The 19779-nt window shown below is 37.3% G+C and overlaps 1 long non-coding RNA gene across 1 annotated transcript in view; it reads right to left on the reverse strand.

The window, feature by feature from the left end:
* LOC126213395 (uncharacterized) overlaps nucleotides 1–14534 on the reverse strand; it is a 69099-nt gene extending 54565 nt beyond the window's left edge. The window contains exons 1-2 of the long non-coding RNA XR_007541157.1: nucleotides 14376–14534; nucleotides 14036–14283 (exon numbers count right to left, since the gene is read on the reverse strand). This is a non-coding gene — a long non-coding RNA (uncharacterized LOC126213395). The remainder of the gene's footprint in view (nucleotides 1–14035; nucleotides 14284–14375) is intronic.
* Nucleotides 14535–19779: the final 5245 nt, after the last annotated feature.

A 19779-nucleotide genomic window follows, 5' to 3' on the forward strand; every position in this document is an offset into this window, starting at 1 on the left:
AACAACTGACAAATTGCAGAAAGTTGAGATAAGAATACTCCTAATAATTATCAGTAAGAAACATCAAGTTAATGGGCAGAGGAGACTTTTGCCAAATTCAGTAGTGTATAAAGAAAGTGAATCCATTTTTTATAAAATGCAGAAAATAAGGATTGCATTTTTCGGCCACATATCTCACCTTCCAAATACTAGAATCCTGAAGCAACTTTTAGACTACTTCTGGAACAGTAAAACCAAAATCATCTGGTTTAAAGAAGTACAAAGTGATCTGGATGAACTGAACATCACCACACACCAAATTCAACAAAGTGAAGAGAAACTGCTTCTGGAGAACAAATACACACGGCTGAGATTCAAACCATCAGTATGGAAGAAATATGTCATATCTGCAGAAGAACGAGCAGACAGATCACTGCGAATGAAGAAGTTTTGGAAAACGAAGAAATTGCTGACTGCTAAGACCTAAATTTAATCATTGTAGACTCTGTTGTATTATGTTTGATTTTAGTGCTGCAATGTGGGCATAAACTATGTAAATAAATAAATAATTACGGGTAACTCTAAAATATTTCTGTTCCTGATAACACTAGCTTGGTAGTGAAGGATGTTGCGCACAACATTGGCTTGGTTTCAAATAGTGCAGTTCACGACATAAGTTCGTCGCCTGTAGCAAATAAACTAACGCTAAATCACAGTAAGACTCAGTTTTAACAGTTTCTAACACAATTCCACAAAACCTGACATTTTAGTTTCACAGAATAGGTGTATGATTAGTGAAACTGAACAGTTCAGATTTCTAGGTGTTCAGATAGATAGTAAACTGTTGATGTAAAGCGCACGCTCAGGATCTTGTTCGAAGACTTAATGTTGCCATTTTTACGATTCGAATGCAATCTGAATTGAGTGATCGCCCGGCATGAAAATTAGTCTACTCTGCTTATTTTTATTCACTTATGTCATTTGGTATTATGTTTTTGGGGTAACTATTCCCATTCTAAAAGGATAGTTTTGGCCCAGAAACAGGTGGTTCGGGCAATAAGTCGTGTAAGTTAACCTCTTGTAGACCCTTGTTCACAGGTCTGGGTATTTTGACATTAGCCTCTCAATATATATATTCCTTACTGTCATTTCTTGTTAACAATATTAGCTTATTTTCAAGAATAAGCAGCTTTCACTCAGTTAATACTCGGCAGAAATCAAACCCGCATTTGGATTGGACTCCGTTAACTCTTGTGCAGAAAGGTGTGAAGTATACTGCTGCAACCATTTTCAAGAAGTTACCACTAGAATTCAAAAATCTAGCAGTAATCCATGCGCTTTCAAATCTAAACTAAAGAGTTTCCTCATGGGTCACTCCTCCTATTCTGTTGAGGAGTTTCTTAAAAATTAAGCTGATTCTTACGTTATATTGCTGACTGGGTTTACTGAAACTTATGGTTTGACGTTTTTCAGGCTTATACACATTTTATTTTTATCTGTTATTACTTTTATGTTGTAATGTCATGTACTGACACATTCCAGGACCTTGGAGATTTGCTCCTCAATTTGATTTTACAGAACTTGATGCGTAAATAAATAAAATAAAAATGGCCGCACGGGTAGGCAGACAAACGGATGGATAACATACTGATCCTGTATGGGTTCCATTTTTATCAGCTGAGATACGGAACTCTAAAAATGAGGAATTGTGCAGTTTATTAATAATGTAAGGCACATAGGCCCACATTTTGCATGTATTGTTACATATTAGTACACATATTTTGTTTGTGTTGTATTATTGTTTATTTGAGGTATTCCTTGGGCGGTGTGTGGCATTAGAAATTTGTCAGCAAATGCCTTTATGTCACACCAAGTACACGACAGAGCTTCCAACTCTACATGGATGTCTTAAGGAGCGCCTCAGAGTAAGAGATATCTGACACTGTCAATGAAAGCTACAAGCAAAAATGCTTCTGTAAAAACTTGTACAGAAAAGCTGACAGTGAGTACTAAAAGTTGCTCTGATGTATATACAGAGGTAGCATATAACAAGGTACTCTGTTATCTAATTCTGTCGATAACTATTTCCCAGTATGAAGGAGTAAATAATAATGATAAATAATAGTAAAGAATATAGTGAAAAGGAAAATACTTTAAGAGTAACAAAATTTTAATGGATTTTACATACAGCAGACTCTCTCACATGGCAGTCCTGGAGTGTAACATGAATCTGGAATGGAAGAAATTTGGTTTGACAGTTGAAATAGAAAATAATTACTGACAACTTGCTACACATATTTGTAATCAAAATTTACTATATTTTTGTCATCACATGCCTTGGAGTTAGATATCTGGACTGTATTGAAACTTATAATACATGAGGAGGCTAAGTATTTGCATCAAGAAATTACTACAGGAATTTATTACCCTTTTCTGTTTGGACTTTGATCATGTAGCAAATTTATCAAGACTGAAGATTATTTTATTACACCACTGGCCATTAAAATTGCTACATCACGAAGATGACGTGCTACAGGCGCAAAATTTAATCAACTGGAAGAAGATGCTGTGATACGCAAATGATTAGCTATTCAGAGCATTCACACAAGGTTGACGATGGTGGCGACACCTACGACATGCTGACATGAGGAAAGTTGCCAACCGATTTCTCATACACAAACAGCAGTTGACCGGTGTTGCCTGGTAAAACATTGTTGTGGTGCCTCGTGTAAGGAGGAGAATTATGTACCATCACGTTTCCGACTTTGATAAAGGTCGGATTGTAGACTATCGCGATTGCGGTTTATCGTAACACGACACTGCTGCTCGCGTTGGTCGAGATCCAATTACTGTTAGCAGAATATGGAATCGGTGGGTTCAGGAGGGTAATACGGAATGCTGTGCTGGATCCCAACGGCCTCGTATCACTAGCAGTCGACATGACAGGCATCTTATCCGCATGGCTGTAGCGGATCGTACAGCCACGTCTCAATCCCCAAGTCAACAGGTGGTGATGTTTGCAAGACAACAACCATCTGCACAAACAGTTCGACGCAGCAGCATGGACTATCAGCTCGGAGACCACAGCTCCGGTTACCCTTGACGCTGCATCACAGACTGGAGCGCCTGTGATGGTGTACTCAATGACGAACCTGGGTGCACGAATGGCAAAACGTCGTTTTTTCGGATGCATCCAGGTTCTGTTTACAGCATCATGATGGTCACGTCCGTGTTTGGCGACATCACAGTGAACACACATTGGAAGCGTGTATTCGTCATCGCCATACTGGCGTATCACCCGGCATGATGGTATAGGGTGCCATTGGTTACAAGTCTTGTTCACACTGACGGCACTTTGAACAGTGGACGTCACATTTCAGATGTGTTACGACCCGTGGCTCTACCCTTCATTCGATCCCTGCGAATCGCTACATTTCAGCAGGATAATGCACGACCGCATGTTGCAGGTCCTGTACGGGCCTTTCTGGATACAGAAAATGTTCGACTGCTGCCCTGGCCAGCACATTCTCCAGATCTCTCACCAACTGAAAACGTCTGGTCAATGTTGGCCGAGCAACTGGCTCGTCACAATGCGCCAGTCACTACTCTTAATGAATTGTGGTATCGTGTTGAAGCTGCATGGGCAGCTGTACCTGTACAAGCCATCCATGCTCTGTTTGACTCGATGCCCAGGCGTATCAAGGCCGTTATTACGGCCAGAGGTGGTTGTTCTGGGTACTGATTTCTCAGGATCTATGCACCCAAATTGCGTGAAAATGTAATCACGTCAGTTCTAGTATAATATATTTGTACAATGAATACCCATTTATCATCTTCATTTCTTCTTGGTGTAGTAATTTTAATGGCCAGTAGTGTACATGTGGAAGACAAATAAGGAATAAAATAACATCACTGTTTGTGGGAGCACCTTCCTACAAAGAGCAAGGGTAAGCTATTATCATGGAAAACCTGACAGTCTTATCAACTGACCAACACATAGTTCCAAAATTCAGGGTATCTGAGTAACTACTGGCTCTTCAGACTAGGTTAAGGCACTTGGCAGATAAAACATCTGGCACTGCAATGATTTAAGATTATATTTATTTTGGAAGTTTCATAGATGACAATACATTTGTCTCATTAACTGTAAGAGTCTGCTACAAGATGAGAAGTAGTTAGATTATCACAATGGGAACAAGATGAGTAACTGGTAGAAAGTTAAGGAGAAGTATTTTAGGCATATACGAACAGACATACAAGATGTAATTGGTATAAGCTGCCAAAAAAAAAAAAAAAAAATCATGTTAGTAAATCACAACCAAATGATTTAAAACATCTAGTAAAATGTTTGTCCATTTCCTACAAATGTTCCAGGAAAAAAAAAAAAAAGGAGTTCGACTCGGGACAATGTTTTTGGAAAAGTTGACACTGGACAGCACACACGGATTAGATGTGACTTGTGGAAACATTATGCATAGTAGACTGGAAGAATCCATTAAAGAGAATCAAAAGCTAAGGGAGCCTGTCCCACGCGTCCTCCAACACAGGTACGCTTATGTAAGCAATCGGTTCGCATTATTTACTGCTGCGCAGGGGCGGTGGCAAGGGGTTAGCTATGGGGCTATGTATTTCAAACACATTTCAACAAAACAATAAGAGCAGCAAATTGCTTACTATCTAAACCAATAAATATCATTTAACTTAAAAAGGGCATCTTATTATTTATTAATATACACTGGATGATTATTGATGTACGAATACCACTTACAATAATCAAGGAAGCTAAATAGGCCTATGCTGGGTATGCCTACCAACACAAACTGCTGACCCCCAGACAAAAAACTTCGAAATTGCCGGACATCTGGGACAAATCGTGTTATTTTCACGAGCACACACATTCTGTAGACATGTTACCAAAAACTATTACCAAAAACAACTTTAAGCAACACCAAATTTTAACAATTTGTCAGTGGAGGACCCCAACTCTCGTTTAGTTAAGCGATATTCCATTCCCCCAAAACCCCCCTTGACCGACTTCTAGGATCACCACTGCCCCTGCGCATAAAGATATAGCGAGAGTGAATTGGAAACAGGTAGGCAACAACAGATCGCATGGTAAACAAAATACTCATCACAGATTGAACCGTGTTTGACTCACGACAGAATAACTAATTTTCATAACGTGCACACGAGGAATGAACACAGTCCATGCCAAGTAGTAGCAAGACATTTTCAGTACCACTTTTCTGTAAATGTACGGGCAGGTATAATCGATGATTTAATTATTAGACCTTACGTTTTACCTGCATGATGGATTCCTAACAATTACCGAAACTATCTAGAGGAGACATTGCTAACAACTTCATTGGAAAATGTTCCATTAGCCATATGTCACAACACATGGTTCCTCCATGGTGGTGCTCCACCCCACACTGGTCACACAGTATGGAGGTTTTGAATGGACGATTGCTAGGACAATGGACAGGATGTTTTTGTGCACATTGATGGCCAGCATGCAGTCCTGATTTAAATCCACTGGATTTTTTTACTTTTCGGGCCCTATGAAGGGAATTACTTATGTCCAGAAAGTAAATAGTGTGGATGAACTTACACAGAGGATATTCGATGCTGCCAATACCGTGAAGGCAAATGAGCACACGTGTGAATGAGTGTGACAAGACTGGGTTCGCCATCATGAAGCATGTGTTGAAATGAATGGCGGGCGTTTTGAACACTGGTGTAACACTAAACAATGTAATGTGGGTTTCATTACAGTACTTTTGTAGCAAAGGGAAACAACCTCAATTTAATTTTCATTGCAGTTTTATTGTAAAAAGAGAAAACAGTTGATTGTAATTAATGCACAACAAATTATAATTGGTTCATTTTGTACTATTAGTACCATTGTAGTATTTTAATACCTAGACACCACGCAGCATTCTTGTACACGTCCAATGCTCTGGTTCATCCATTACCTTTCTCTGACTACTGTGTCAATGTCTGTAATAGACAAGAAACGCTGTATGCCGTCAGATGACAATGTAAACAGAAGTGCATCAACTATCAAACCCACAAATATCTGCCTTTTAGGAGTACAAAAATAAAGAATGTGATACAGTGATATCTCAATAGATTTTTTTTTGTCAAGTACAATGACTTGTACGTGCTGTATAATTATGGCAACTTCTATCATTTACACCCTGTATAAGTGTGACTGGATGGTGGCCTGAGGACTTTGTGCCCTGGTTAGGAGGTACCATTTGTTAGGGTCTATTATGATGAACCAAATGATGTAAAAATTCATAATGAATGTTAAAATTAGTATTGAGGTCAAGTAATGTTTCTTCTTCCTTCTTTTCATTAAAAAAAAGAGGGAGGGGGTGATCACCTACATGGTGTAGATTAATGTAGTGCGAAATCTTTCTCCCCTTGCTACAAGGAAGAACCTACGAGGGTAAGTCAATTATTATACACAAAGTAGTTATAAAATTTTATTGTAATCAAACAGGAAACTTAACAAGAACATCATTTTTCGACATAGCCTCCTTGCGTTTCAACACACTTGGTCCATCGTTGTATAAGCCTCCTGATTCCCTCATAAAAGAAGGTTCTCAGTTGAGCTGTGAACCGGGAATGAACCGCTTCTTTCACTGCTTAATCCGAGGCAAATCGACAGCCCCTTAATGCCTGTTAGATTGGACCAAACAAGTGATAGTCAGAACGGGCAAGATCAGGATTATATGGAGGATGATCCAGTACTTCAAATTTGAGTTTCTGGAGCGTTTCAGCAGTGTGGGCAGCAGTATTCAGAAGGGTTTTGTCGTGCAACAACACAACACCTTTTGACAGCAATCCTCAGCATTTGGGCATTTGCTTCGAACTGCAGGCTTTAGCCTGGCAGTAAACATCTCACTATAATGTACATTGTTTATTGTTGTGCCCCTTTCCCCATAATGTTCCAGTATTGGGCCTTGCGCGTCGAAAAAAACAGTAAGCATCAGTTTTCCTGCAGACGGTTGTCTCTTGAACTTTTTCTTGCATGGCGAATTTGGTTGTTTCCATTCCACACTCTGCTGTTTACTTTCTGGCTTGTAATGATGGATCCATGTTTTGTCACCAATAATGATCTTGTCTAAGAAGTTGTTCCCTTCATTACCATAGCAATCCAAATATTTTTTGCAGGTGTCCAACCGCATTCGTTTAGGCAACTGTGTGAGTTAATTTGGGACCCATATCTTGCACAAACTTTATGAAACACAAGTCTGTTGTGGATGATTACATAGGCAGAACTGTGACTAATTTGCAGACGATGTGCCACTTCATCAATAGTTAATCGTCTATCTAAAAGAATCATTTCACATGAATGCTCAGTGGTTTCTTCATTTGTGGCGGTAAACGGTAGTTCGGCTCCTTCATCGTGTGTAACACTTGTGCGACCATTTCAGAATTTTTTCAATCCATTCCTAGACACTCCGTTGTGGCAAAACACTATTCCTGTACTGTACTGAAAGTCTTCAATGAATTTCGGCCCGATATGCCTTCTGACCACAATAAAAGCATCACTGAACGTTGCTCTTCTTTGGTGCAAATAGACAGCAGAGCATCCAATGAACAAAGTATGCGTCATCAACGTAAAATGACAGTACTACCAAAATAAACCAAAATATAACTAAATTGTGGATAACAATTGATTTACCCATGTATCTAATAGTAATTAAACCCTTTTCTCTCTGCAGAGACACAATTCTTTTCCTTTTTCCCCTGCTACAGACACTGGCTAGTTTTTGGCTGGAATTGCTCAGAAGGGAGAGTCCTCCAGAAATGGTAATGCTAACAGTAATCAAAATGCTTGAAGAAAAGGAACATCCTCTAAGTCTTCTATGAGAGGTAAGTTATTATTTACTGATGTTGGTGCCTTAACAAGTGTAGATTAAGGTTTTTATGTGAATAAATGATTAGGTCTCTCCAACAACAAATTACATAAGAAGTTCTTATGTTGTATAAGTTAAAATGGGTTTTGTATATTTCATCTGCTACGTGACAAAACTGGGTTTATACTGTTTTATACTGGGTGGCAGTAATATTAATTGGTATGGATTTTCAGGGGAGGTTAATTTAACTTACTTCACGTAGTTACATTAATTGCTTAACCTGGTTTAACTAAAAGATTAATGATTAAGCAAGACATGCTAACAGCTAATTGGCTCTCTTTGCAGTGTAGTCCACAGAAGTAGTGAAACAATGTCAGTACAAATAGTCTATGATCAGGCTTATTACAGTTTTACCACACTTACTGAAGTCAAGGAAAATAATCAGTTTCTGACCTTAAACATATTTTCTTCAATTCCTTTTACTTAAACTTTCATGTTAATTATGTCTGCTTTTTAAAAGGCACACGTTCCTGATACATAAGGTAAACATATGCATTTTTTTTCTTGCTATTATCATTTCTTATTATTTTCATCATCATTACTATCATTTTCATTTTATTTTCAAAATTCACATAACCACTCGAATCTTACGGAGAGCGTGTTGTTTGTGAGCTGTTTGCATCATTATAGCTGTTTCCGCTATGTTCTTGACAAGTAACGGAAACAGATGTGATGATTAAAACAACGCACAAACAACATGCTCTCAGTAAAACTCAAGTGTACAAACAATTTTCTCAGTTCAAAATCAGAGAAATGGCCACTGAAGATCTGCCTCATTCCAATCGCCCTTCGACTGCTCGAAGCGAGGACAATGTCAGCAAAATGCGTGATCTGATTAACAAAGATCTATGCAAGCAACTGACCAATTTGAGGACATGCCAGGGTTGTCCTGGAGCTCAATTCAGTGCATTTTGACTGTTGATTTGGGGAGGTGTAAAGAGGCAGCAAAGTTTGTGCTGAAAATTATCACCACAGATCAAAAGGATCATCACGTTTGAGCCTGTCACAAACTGAAGGATACATTCAAAGACGATCTAAACTTTTTCAACAAAATCATCACAGGTGATGAGAAACAGTGCTATCGATATGATCCAGATAGTACGCAATAGTCAATTCTATGGAAGTTAACTGGCCCACATTGTCCAGAAAAAGCTCGGCTAGTGAAATCGAACGTGAAGACACTGTCAATTTTTTTTTTTTTTTTTTTACATCAAACGGATTGCACACTCATAATTTGTCCCTCAAGACCATACAGTGAACACCAATTCTATATGGAAGTTATGAAAAGTCTGCACAGGAGTTTGGTGTGAAAACGTCCAACTTTGTGGGATTCCAGTAATTGGTCCCTGCATCTTGTCAACACTAACACACACACACAGCTCTCAGTGTTCACCAGTTTTTGTCCTCAGCAAAGACGACTACCTTGACCCCGTGCCTTATTTGCCAGATTTACCACCCTCTGACTTCTTCCTGTTCCTGAGGATAAAAAGAGACTCGAAAGGGAAGTTTTCTGCCGATATCAAAGACGTACGACGCAGTGTCACGAAGGTATTAGCACTTCACAAAGAGGACGAGTTTAAAAGGTACTGCCAACACTGGAATGAACATTTGAACAAGTGCATTAATGCTAATGGAGTGTACTTAGAAGGAGGTCAAGGTTGTGTTTGAAAAACAATAAAGTAAATGCTTTCTACAAAGAAATTCCAGTGATTTTGGGGTCCCCCCCCTCTTTTATATTCACTAGTCCCACCCACCCCCACCGTGTCACATAGAACTCCTAGAAACAGCTTCCTGAAAATGTTTATGCACCCTTCTAAATGTGAGTTATTACTGCCAACACTAAGGCACTGTTTCTCACCTGAAATCTTGGTTGCGGTGGGAGATTGCTACGCAATACGGCTAGGGATATAAGTCAGGTCAAATGGCAACAACGTGGTTGAAGATAAGTTGGGAGACACTACAAATGTGGATACCACACTAAGAATGTTCACAATTTGAGCATGAAAAACTTTGTGTTTACTGAAAATAACAGACCGCTTCCCATATACTCCATTCTACATTACACAAAATATAATTAATGTGTGTGTGTGTGTGTGTGTGTTTGGGGCTGACAGGTGAAAATGTAATTTCACTGATTAGCAAGGACACTGCAATGGGGTTTGTCACTGAGTGAACACTATTTGATCATGTGGTGCAATACAGTGCTATTTTTCCCCATTCTGTTTTGTCAGCTTTTTGGAACAGCAGATCTAGTGCTGTCCATTGCTTCATTGTGATCTTGTCCCCTTGTGACTATTTAATACAAAATGTCAATTCCTCTTCTTAGTACTATCGAGGCTTAGGACTATTATTATATATCTTATCGTAATCATTATTAAACGTGATATATGATACCAATATGGATAATGTGGAAATTATCATCTGTGCTTCTGGTACCTGTGGGCTAGTTTATATCAAATAGCCAAAAGATTTTGACATCAAAGTGTCAGGTATTTATTATTTTTTATTTAAAGTATATCCCCACAGAGTAAACAAAAAGTAGGCCTAATAAATGTAATATTCTGTTGAAGCACAGGTTATTTGTTTTTCAAATAACAAGAGAAGCATTTTTTGAGATTGCCATGAAACTTCAAAACTACTGTTGCTAGAAATCTGAAACTGAAAATGACTTAGATCGAAATAAATTCACCAAATCCAAGCAACTTGACATCAGTTGTTACAATACGGATGTCCTACCAGATGGTCACGTTATAATTTGTGCCGGACGGAGACTCGAACCCAGTTTTTCCCACTTATCACATGTGCTCACCTCAGGATTAGGCTGTCTGTACTTGCCTCCCAGACCGACCAGCACCTATGGTGTCGGGATGAGGACAACATAACGTATAGAAGTTTGTGTCGATCCAAGAGGTGTGCACAGATAGCTCCATTCTAAGGCAACCGCTCACGATAAGCAAGGTATCTGGGTTCGAGTCCCAGTCCGGTGCAAATTTTCAAATGTTACCCACAGGTAAAACATTAGTACCTAAAATAGCTGACACCAAGTAATTCACATTCAGTTAATTTATTTTGATCTGAATTCAAGCGGCTGTTAATCATTATTAACGTAATACTCCATATTGGTGCAGGCCCTAGATTATAATGAATAGGTCTTTATTCTCTACAGTCTTATTCCCACTAATGCAGGCATACAGAATTAAGCTGCAAGCATTCAGTGATGAAAGTAAGACTACAGTATAGGAACGCAGTGTTTGGATCGGTCCAGGAGGTGTGAACAGATAGCCTAATGGTAAGAGGACCCCTTGCGATAAGCGGGAAATCCGGGTTCGAGTCCCAGTCTGGCACATATTTTCATATAACACCAGAAGGTACAACATCTGTACCTAATACAATGGTACCAAGTTATTACTATTTAGCGAATTAATTTCAAACAGTTGTCAATCACCATCAACATAAATAATGTAAATGTCTAGGTTTCATTGAGCTTTGATTAGAAATCTAAAGTGATTCTCAATTTTTTCTTTTTTTTAAAAATATTTGGTAAGTGTCAAAAACAGTCCTTTTGTTTACATACAATGTGTTAAATTTCAAGATAAAGAAAGCAAGGGTATTTGAGATACAATGTTAAGACCATTCTATTATGTACATTTTAAGTTGTTTAAGTAACAAGCCGGGAAATGATGACTTTTCTTCAGGACTGATAACCTCACTGTTTGGTCCCCTCTCCCAAATCGACCAACCAACAACTTTCCTCCAGAAGCAAAGCTATGGTATTAGTCTTACTAAGAACTGAACTACATGTTTATCAATCCTATATATAGTATGAATATGATGATGTATTTAAGTAATAAAAGTTACCCACCGTAGAAACAAAGGCTAACAATGACTTTAATGAACATCATTTGCATTTTGTTTGGAAAGGTTTAAGCAATCCTTTAATCCCACAAGAGAATAAAAATGAATAAAATAAGATTACACAAAGCAGTCACTTGAGCTATGTTACCTGAAGTCTCATTTGTAAGATGCCTTTTGTTTGGATTTTACAACAAATTGTAAACACGAACAAACAAAGTGGTTATTATGATACTTTATCAAAAATCAAAGTACAGACTCTCCCAGTGGCCGTACTGGGCTCGGCTTACCCTAGAATACAACCAGTTTAGATGTGTAAGAGACTTCAAGATATAGATAAGGAAAAGCAATGAAGCAGTTGATCCTTTTGGGCACAGAACACTAACTTTTAATTTCTTTGAATGTTGGCAAGCAACATACCATTAACTTTGAAAAATGGTAGGCTCATCTTGGTTCAAGCAGATGCAATCAATCGAGGTTCAATGACACATTTTCTGTAGAAGTCTTCTGTTTAGGAATGGTCTATGGTCTGTGCACCTGATTTATTATTCACAGCATATGGCTTAATTGCAACCTAAAATTCACACATTGGAATAAGAGAGGGAAGTCCCTCGGATGATTTCTGAATCGCTTGGTTCCGACGGTATTCCTTTGTTCAAAACAGATTCCGACAATGGTTTCTTGAGCTATTATTGCACAGCTGTTTGTGCGTCATAATTTCATTTTCAAATCGACATCGCATTAGCAGAAAGTCTGTTGTCACTGGCCCATAAATATGCTATAAGCACTTTTACGATTTGTTATGAGAAGACAGTGAATTCTGCTTCATTATTGTTGAAGTCTTGTGAATGCTGCCATTTTAAGATAGGCTGTTGAATGAAAAACATTAAATATCACTGTGTTGCATTTTACGCATTCTAAAATGTCTATGTGTAATACATGTATCCGAGTTCAGTATTATCCTCATTGCAGTATGCAACTGAAGGACGCATTGTGGATTGGCCGACGGTCCACCGGTAACACTGAATTTCATACATCAAAGCACAGATGAGTAATTTGCAGCAAAATTATAGGTTATGAGAACTTGTGAGTCATCTTGTATCATAAGAAAACTGATTGCCCCTTAATAACATGACCTCAGCAGTTTGGTCTCATGCCCCTTAATAACATGACCTCAGCAGTTTGGTCTCATAAGACCTTACCACAAATTTCCAAAAAATTTCTCCAATAACATAACAGCGTAACTATCATCTAAAAGTAGAATAGAAGCTACACCAAAACTTCCACTCCTCATTATTGATGATCCCTTGTAACTTAAGAAAAATCAATGTAGTGCAGTAGACTTGTACACTTAAAAATCAATTCCCCTTTCTACTCATCCTCTCCTCACCTTCAAATTTTATCAAAGGCAAACAGAAATACGGCAGCAATACATTTTTCTTAGAAAAATAAAAAATGTGTTTTTGAGATTTTCAAATAGATTTTTTCATCAATTTTTGCAAGGAAAATTTAATCTCACAGTAATTAACGCATAGTTCAGGTGCTTTCAATTGACAAGAGTATAGTTATAGAGCTATATGCAGAAATATTTTCCAAAAGGTTTGGAAAATCACGCAGTTTCTCACGATTTTAAAGAAAAAAGTCTAGCATTGGGAAACGCTGTTGGAATTCGCGGTGTTTGTTAACTACCTGGGTATTGTCAGATGTTCAAAAAATCTGACACAACTGAGACATCAAGGTCCAAAACTTAATCAAATTTGTCTGATCTAGGTACAAAATTACGCTGGGTACAAAATTAAGGCAGTGGAAGAAGCGTTAGAATAGTGGTATGAATGAGATGAAGTTCAAATGTATATTATGAGCTTCAATTACGGCAAAACTGAAAGCACCTGTCTGTCTGCCAATGCTTACTCATTTTTCAATGTAACGTGACGTACCTAACGTAGTTTCAAAAATAAACGAATAACAAGGATTATAAATACTTGCATCGCATTACATGCTCATTCTTCAAGTTACTGTACTATTTGTTCACAGGCCTTGATTAACAGCAAAATTGGTACACTAGTGATGTAAAACAACTTACAGCCATAAATTAAAATGTACAAAAACTGCAGATCTTTGGTAACGTTTTTTGAATTCAAATCGTGCATGACTCAACACAGTAATCCCGTTACCACACTATTATTAATTTGTTTTTGTTTGTAACCAATAACAAACATATCGCTCCACATATTATTACGGAATAACTGTAAAACAAATGAACAGAGACTTACCCAACAGCTGCAGGCAGATCAAAATCGCGAAAGTATCACTACTCCCTCCTCAATATCACAATTTTTTTAATTGTTTCAAACATTAATTCTATTTCTAAAGGCGTTTAAATTACGTGAACCTGTTGTATCTTCATTTTAGTTCATCGAAAATCACTCTCACTGACATGGAAGTGAAAATTTTTTTATATCCAGACTGCTTTTTCAAATTCTTTCGATCGCCCATTTGCTATATCAGTCACTGCTAGAATCTGGAACGAAAAACTAATCTAATCTGGGTGAAGCCGTGGGTTTTACGACGACACGATAAAAGCATTCAACAAAACTTGTTACGTGAGCTTACAGTGGAAGACGTCAAGTCGTACATCAATGACTTAAGAATGGATGAGCATACATTTCTATATGTGCTCAGTGAAGTGTATCCTCAATTCACAAAGCACAATATTCACTTAAGAACTGCTACATCTTCAGAAGACAGGCTCACTGTAACACTCCGATTCCTTGCTGCAAGAGAGGGTTATGTTAGGTTAGGTCAGGTCAGGTCTAGTCTCCAATCTTCTTAATCTATTTTTGTATTCAGGGTGCCTCGCGTTGTAAAGCGCTTCATCAGCTTCATACATCTCTATTAATTTTGTAGTTGTCAGCACACAGCAATTGTATTTATCGGCAATGTTTATAAAAACACTACAGACGACAGAACGCTGCAGCGATGCTAGCGCTCAATGTGGTGGTAACCAGGTAACGTGCCACATTGCAGCGAACAGAAGACAAGCGATTTCTTTGATCAAATCTACAGCGAGGCCCTAGATTTGATCAAATATTGGACGACATTTGACAAAGTCCCTATTACACCATCAAAAATCTTTGACAAAGATATTGGACAAAGAAATTTGATAGTGTAATACCGGCCTTAGTGAAATGAGGGATGCTCAACTACCGGACCTACCGATAGATGGCTCTAGCGCGTGCAGGCCAAATATCATATCATTGAGTGTCCGCCAGAGGTCACTGGCGTCCGCCATATGTGAATTTGGCAAAAAAACTAAGTGTCAAAACACGGATGAAAATGTTTTTCGTTCTGCACCCTCATAAGTCTTTTATATTGGATGTTCTAGATATCTAAACATCAACATAATGAAGTGTTTCTAATCTAGCGAGAAAAAACAGTGACACTTCTGCTATGATATTCCTAAATTCGAGTGTGTTTTGGAAGTTTGACAAGCTGACCTATAAATCGTTTACTATTATTTTTATGAGTGCTTTACTTATTTGCCCGTTTTAAAACCCTATTTAAGATTCAATGGAGGTCAACGAATTAGCTTACTTGCCAAAGCTTTTAACTACAGGTATAATTCGGAAAATCAAGTGTGGAAAACTGTGAAGACGTCTCTTGAAAAAAAATGTTGACATAGTTTGCTTAGGGGTATAATTACTGACAACAGAAATTACAACTGAACTATTAAAGTATTACTTACGTATAAACGGAAACAATGATTAATTTTCTTTATCTGTAGTGATGCATTACCGATCTGCATATATGCTGACACTTCAATTGCAACATGCACATACGAATTTGGCTCTGTCTTTGATCAGAAATTTAAATGCCATGATTTTATTAACGCATGGTGTATTTTAACTGGGTGATAAGGTAGAAGCACCAGTTTTTGACAGTGCTTCAGCCTTTGATAGAAGACAAGAAATACTTTTAAATGAGACAAACACAAAGGCCAACGTTAAGGCTCCTCTTAAATGCATGACTTGTATCATTTGGAAGTTAAGTCTGGTAATAATATTATATTGGACTGATCCATAATGATGTAGGAAGTGAAGGAACTTGTTGAAAATAACATCAATGACAGTTGTTAATTTTAAGGTTGGGGTGTCTTAAAACTGTAATTTTCCAGTCTGACACCCAAACAATTACTGGTACCATGGTTTTATTTTAAAACCAAAATTAATTACACTATGAATTACAACCATGGAATTTTATTTCTGTGAATCTTGGTTCCAGTCTTTGACATGGTGTCAATCACTGGAATGACTGGTTGTCATTATAGGGCCCAAGCAGAAAACAAACCTGAAAGCGAAAGCTGTAGAAGCTGGCCAGACAGGCACCCCAATGGCTGCTACAATCTGTGTGAGACAAGGGTGACATTATATTGCAAATTTAGTGTAAAAAGTTCCATATTGTCTGAATTTGTCCTATGCTGACAGGACATTAAAGTCCAGTCGATTTTGTTATCTGCAAAAGTACACTAGCCAATACCAGTGGCACAAATGTAGTGCCAAATTACAAACTATCCTGTAACAACAGAAGTATTGCTGGACAATGTACAGTAAATAATATGTAATAACCTGAGAAATTCAGAATTGGTTTGAAGAAATAGAACAGTATTTGGAAAGAGAGTAACATTTTGAAAATAACAAATTATGCAAGTAGAGTTTTCAGTTCTTATGAAAGCTCGCAAAATTTCCCCCCCCCCCCCCTCTCCTCCATTCTCAAGGGAAAAATGTGATAACATAAAAGTGCAAGAAAGTTGTGTACAATGTTGGAAATGGTGAAAAGGAAAATCTCACTATGCTTTTTACAGCATATGCTGCTGTAAAGCTTGCTGCTCCTAAGAACATGCTTTTCTCCCTCCCCCCCTCCCCCTCTCTCTCTCTCCTTGGAAGAGTATTCCTGTAATAATAGCTAATAGCATACCAAGAACATGAGGGTGACACAGTGGAGATTTGTTTTCTGGTACAGATGTCTGATACAACTATTCCACAGCAAAGCTTACTTTCAATAGGTGTGGTACCAGTCCCATAGGATAACAGAATATTATGTCCTCCAGGAGTCACATTGGGTACACCACATAAACTGTACAGCAACTACAATGTTTTGTGAGCAAGTAATACCAGTCAGTATCTTTAATTTTAACATAATTCTTGACTCCCATAATTACCTGCTTATATGTGTGCATGTAGTACAGGTTATTGGTAAAGCAAATACTAATTGGATAGGTCTTCACAATTTTAATACTTAGCAGAAATTCTGGAAAAAAAGTAAATAGTTTTATTACTGTATCACCTCTATGGTGAATTAAGAGGTACTGACTGGTTTCTTTGAACATTTAATAGAAGCCTTCTTTGTACCTGCTATTGATTAAGAGCCATTCCAAGTTCTGTACAGAACAATCTTTCGCATTTTTCATGACGTTTGTTATTCTGTACACTAATATTTCTTCTTCTAAATGGTGAATAATGCATTCAGACATTGTTGGTATTAAAGGTAATTCATGAAATAAATTATATTTAAACCAGAAAATTAAAGGTTCCACATGGCACATGAAAAGTAACTGACTACACCCATGTATGTACAGATTCCAAATTGTCTGTGAATTTGAGTTACAAACTTTTTTAAATAGAAATATGAAGAGCACAATACTTTGGGTCTACAATAACTCAAATGTAAAATACTTTAGTTTCCTATGGGAAACTTTGTTCTTTACAAGACTTGTGCAACTGCTTTCACTCTTAATGGAAAACTAAATGGTTTATGTTAAAGTTAACTAGCAAAAAGTGTAACCATTGTTACATAAGTAAGATTCCTTAATGTTAATTCCTTCCTTTGGCATCATAACTTGATAATTTCAGTTCCGTATGGGACATATGAACTAACAAAATGAAATGCTTTTATTACTATGACCAAACAAAATCTTTTTAACATGTACTACACAGTTCAAATCAGCAAAAAGTGTAACTGTGTAATTAAGGTAAATGTTGATGAAAATTAGGCATGTAACATGAATACTGAAGTTTCCTAGATTTCCAAGTGTAACTGTAATCACTGTATTCTGTACTTTGTAGTGCTAGAAAGATAATTACATATGATTATTTGCATTCTCCCCGCCCCCCCCCCCCCTCAACACAGGAAAATATAACAGAAAGACCCCTAGCAAAATAAAGACAAAATTCACAATATTAGGTTTTGCCTGACTCAGGCCCCCTTATTCTAGAATGGTTCTAAAGTAATAAGAATGCTTACGATCAATTGGAACATTGTGTTCATTCTAGGAAGTATTAAAACAAAAATTAACAGAGTAACAATTTTATTGCTCTTATGTTGCAGAGTATCCACAAACATTACTTTTTGAAATATAGGGCCACTGCATACTCCATTAGATCACACCCATCGTATGATTAAACTGTTTTCTTAAAGTGATAAATTCAAGTTGACGTAGTTATTGAGGGAAATATTTTCCCACACTGAAAGCCATCTGTCAAATAAGTCCCAGAACATAATTCTTTCATTAATTTCACACAAATCACCTTTTTTTTAATGCAAGTGCATATTTTGTAACACCAAACATCTTAAAATAAGCTTATAAAATAAACAATTGTAATTTTGTTACAATATCTACACGGGATGTAAAGAGTTAATTTTACTTCAATGTGATTCATCCATTCAAGTTCATCATTGCACAACCACAAATCTATGTACAAAATAGTTTTAAGAAATCTGTCAAAATGTCACACCCATCTGCATGGAATGTCCCATTACATAATCTTTTCCAATTTGAGCACTATACATGATTAAACAATATGAGTTTATTTAACTTCTGCCTTATACTTGATTTGTTGTTTAAAATTTTCTCAGCAGACATTTTTTTCCATATGTTTTTAAGCATATGCAGGAGTACAGGGATGCAATCTTACAAACAAGTTGAGTCTGATGTAATCCTCAATCCCAATTTCATAATGGTAATCATGACCAAGAGCAGCAGATGGCTAATCTACAATTTTATTTTTAACACAATGCAAAATCTTGGTCTGAATATACTTCTGTCGCATATCCCCAGCAATCACAAACATCTGAAACAGTTTCTCTGAATATTCTACAACAGAGTACACACAGTCACTTGTTTCAACCAGATTTCCCCAGTTAACAAAATTTTACAAATGCATTTTTCTTGGCGATATTGGCAAAAGCATAGAGAGCATCACATTCTAAGGCAGATTTAACTACTGGTGGCTTCCGTATGTGAAGACAGTCTTTGTATGTGATCTGCCTTGACAGGTGCAATGACACATACCCTGCAATATAATAGAATATTTTTTGCTTGTAAAATGAGAACTTAATGTTATCATCAAGAAGTGCACACCACTTCTCTACTTCATTTTCTGCAGCACTTTCATCACTTTCTACTACATGCTTTCTTGCATGAAAATCATAAACAGGTGGCAAATAACACAAATTAAAATTTGAGCAATTCCCATTCATTGCAGTGACACTGTTACCTAAGAGCAACTTTCTCATGGCACATTTGAACTGGTATGCATTTGGATTGTTGTTCCAATCACCTCTGGACAGAATGCAGGGAAAAAAAGCCCTTTGTGGTCTTGTGACAGTTTATATGTTAGCAAATACCTCAGAGAAGATTCAACACGAAGCATACTTGCTAGACCTATGTGCCTGACTGATTGCATATTGAAAATTATCCCAAAAGCAAAAGTATTTCTTGCATGGAGCAGCAATGGAACACCAATGATTTTTAAGCTTTGGATATAATTTTCAGTGTCTCTGAAAATACCAAGCCAATAAAATTTGTTGTCAAGTCTCAGGGGACTCATACCCTTTTCCTAATGGATTTCTGGAGTTCAGAATATCAAAATTCCTGTCAATATAATAAAAAAATTCTACTGTTGCTTCACTTCCTTTAAGATTTGTATCACGAAACCTCCTCAAAAACTCTATACTATCT

This window comes from Schistocerca nitens, chromosome 11, assembly GCF_023898315.1.
Source record: "Schistocerca nitens isolate TAMUIC-IGC-003100 chromosome 11, iqSchNite1.1, whole genome shotgun sequence".
NCBI lineage: Eukaryota > Metazoa > Arthropoda > Insecta > Orthoptera > Acrididae > Schistocerca > Schistocerca nitens.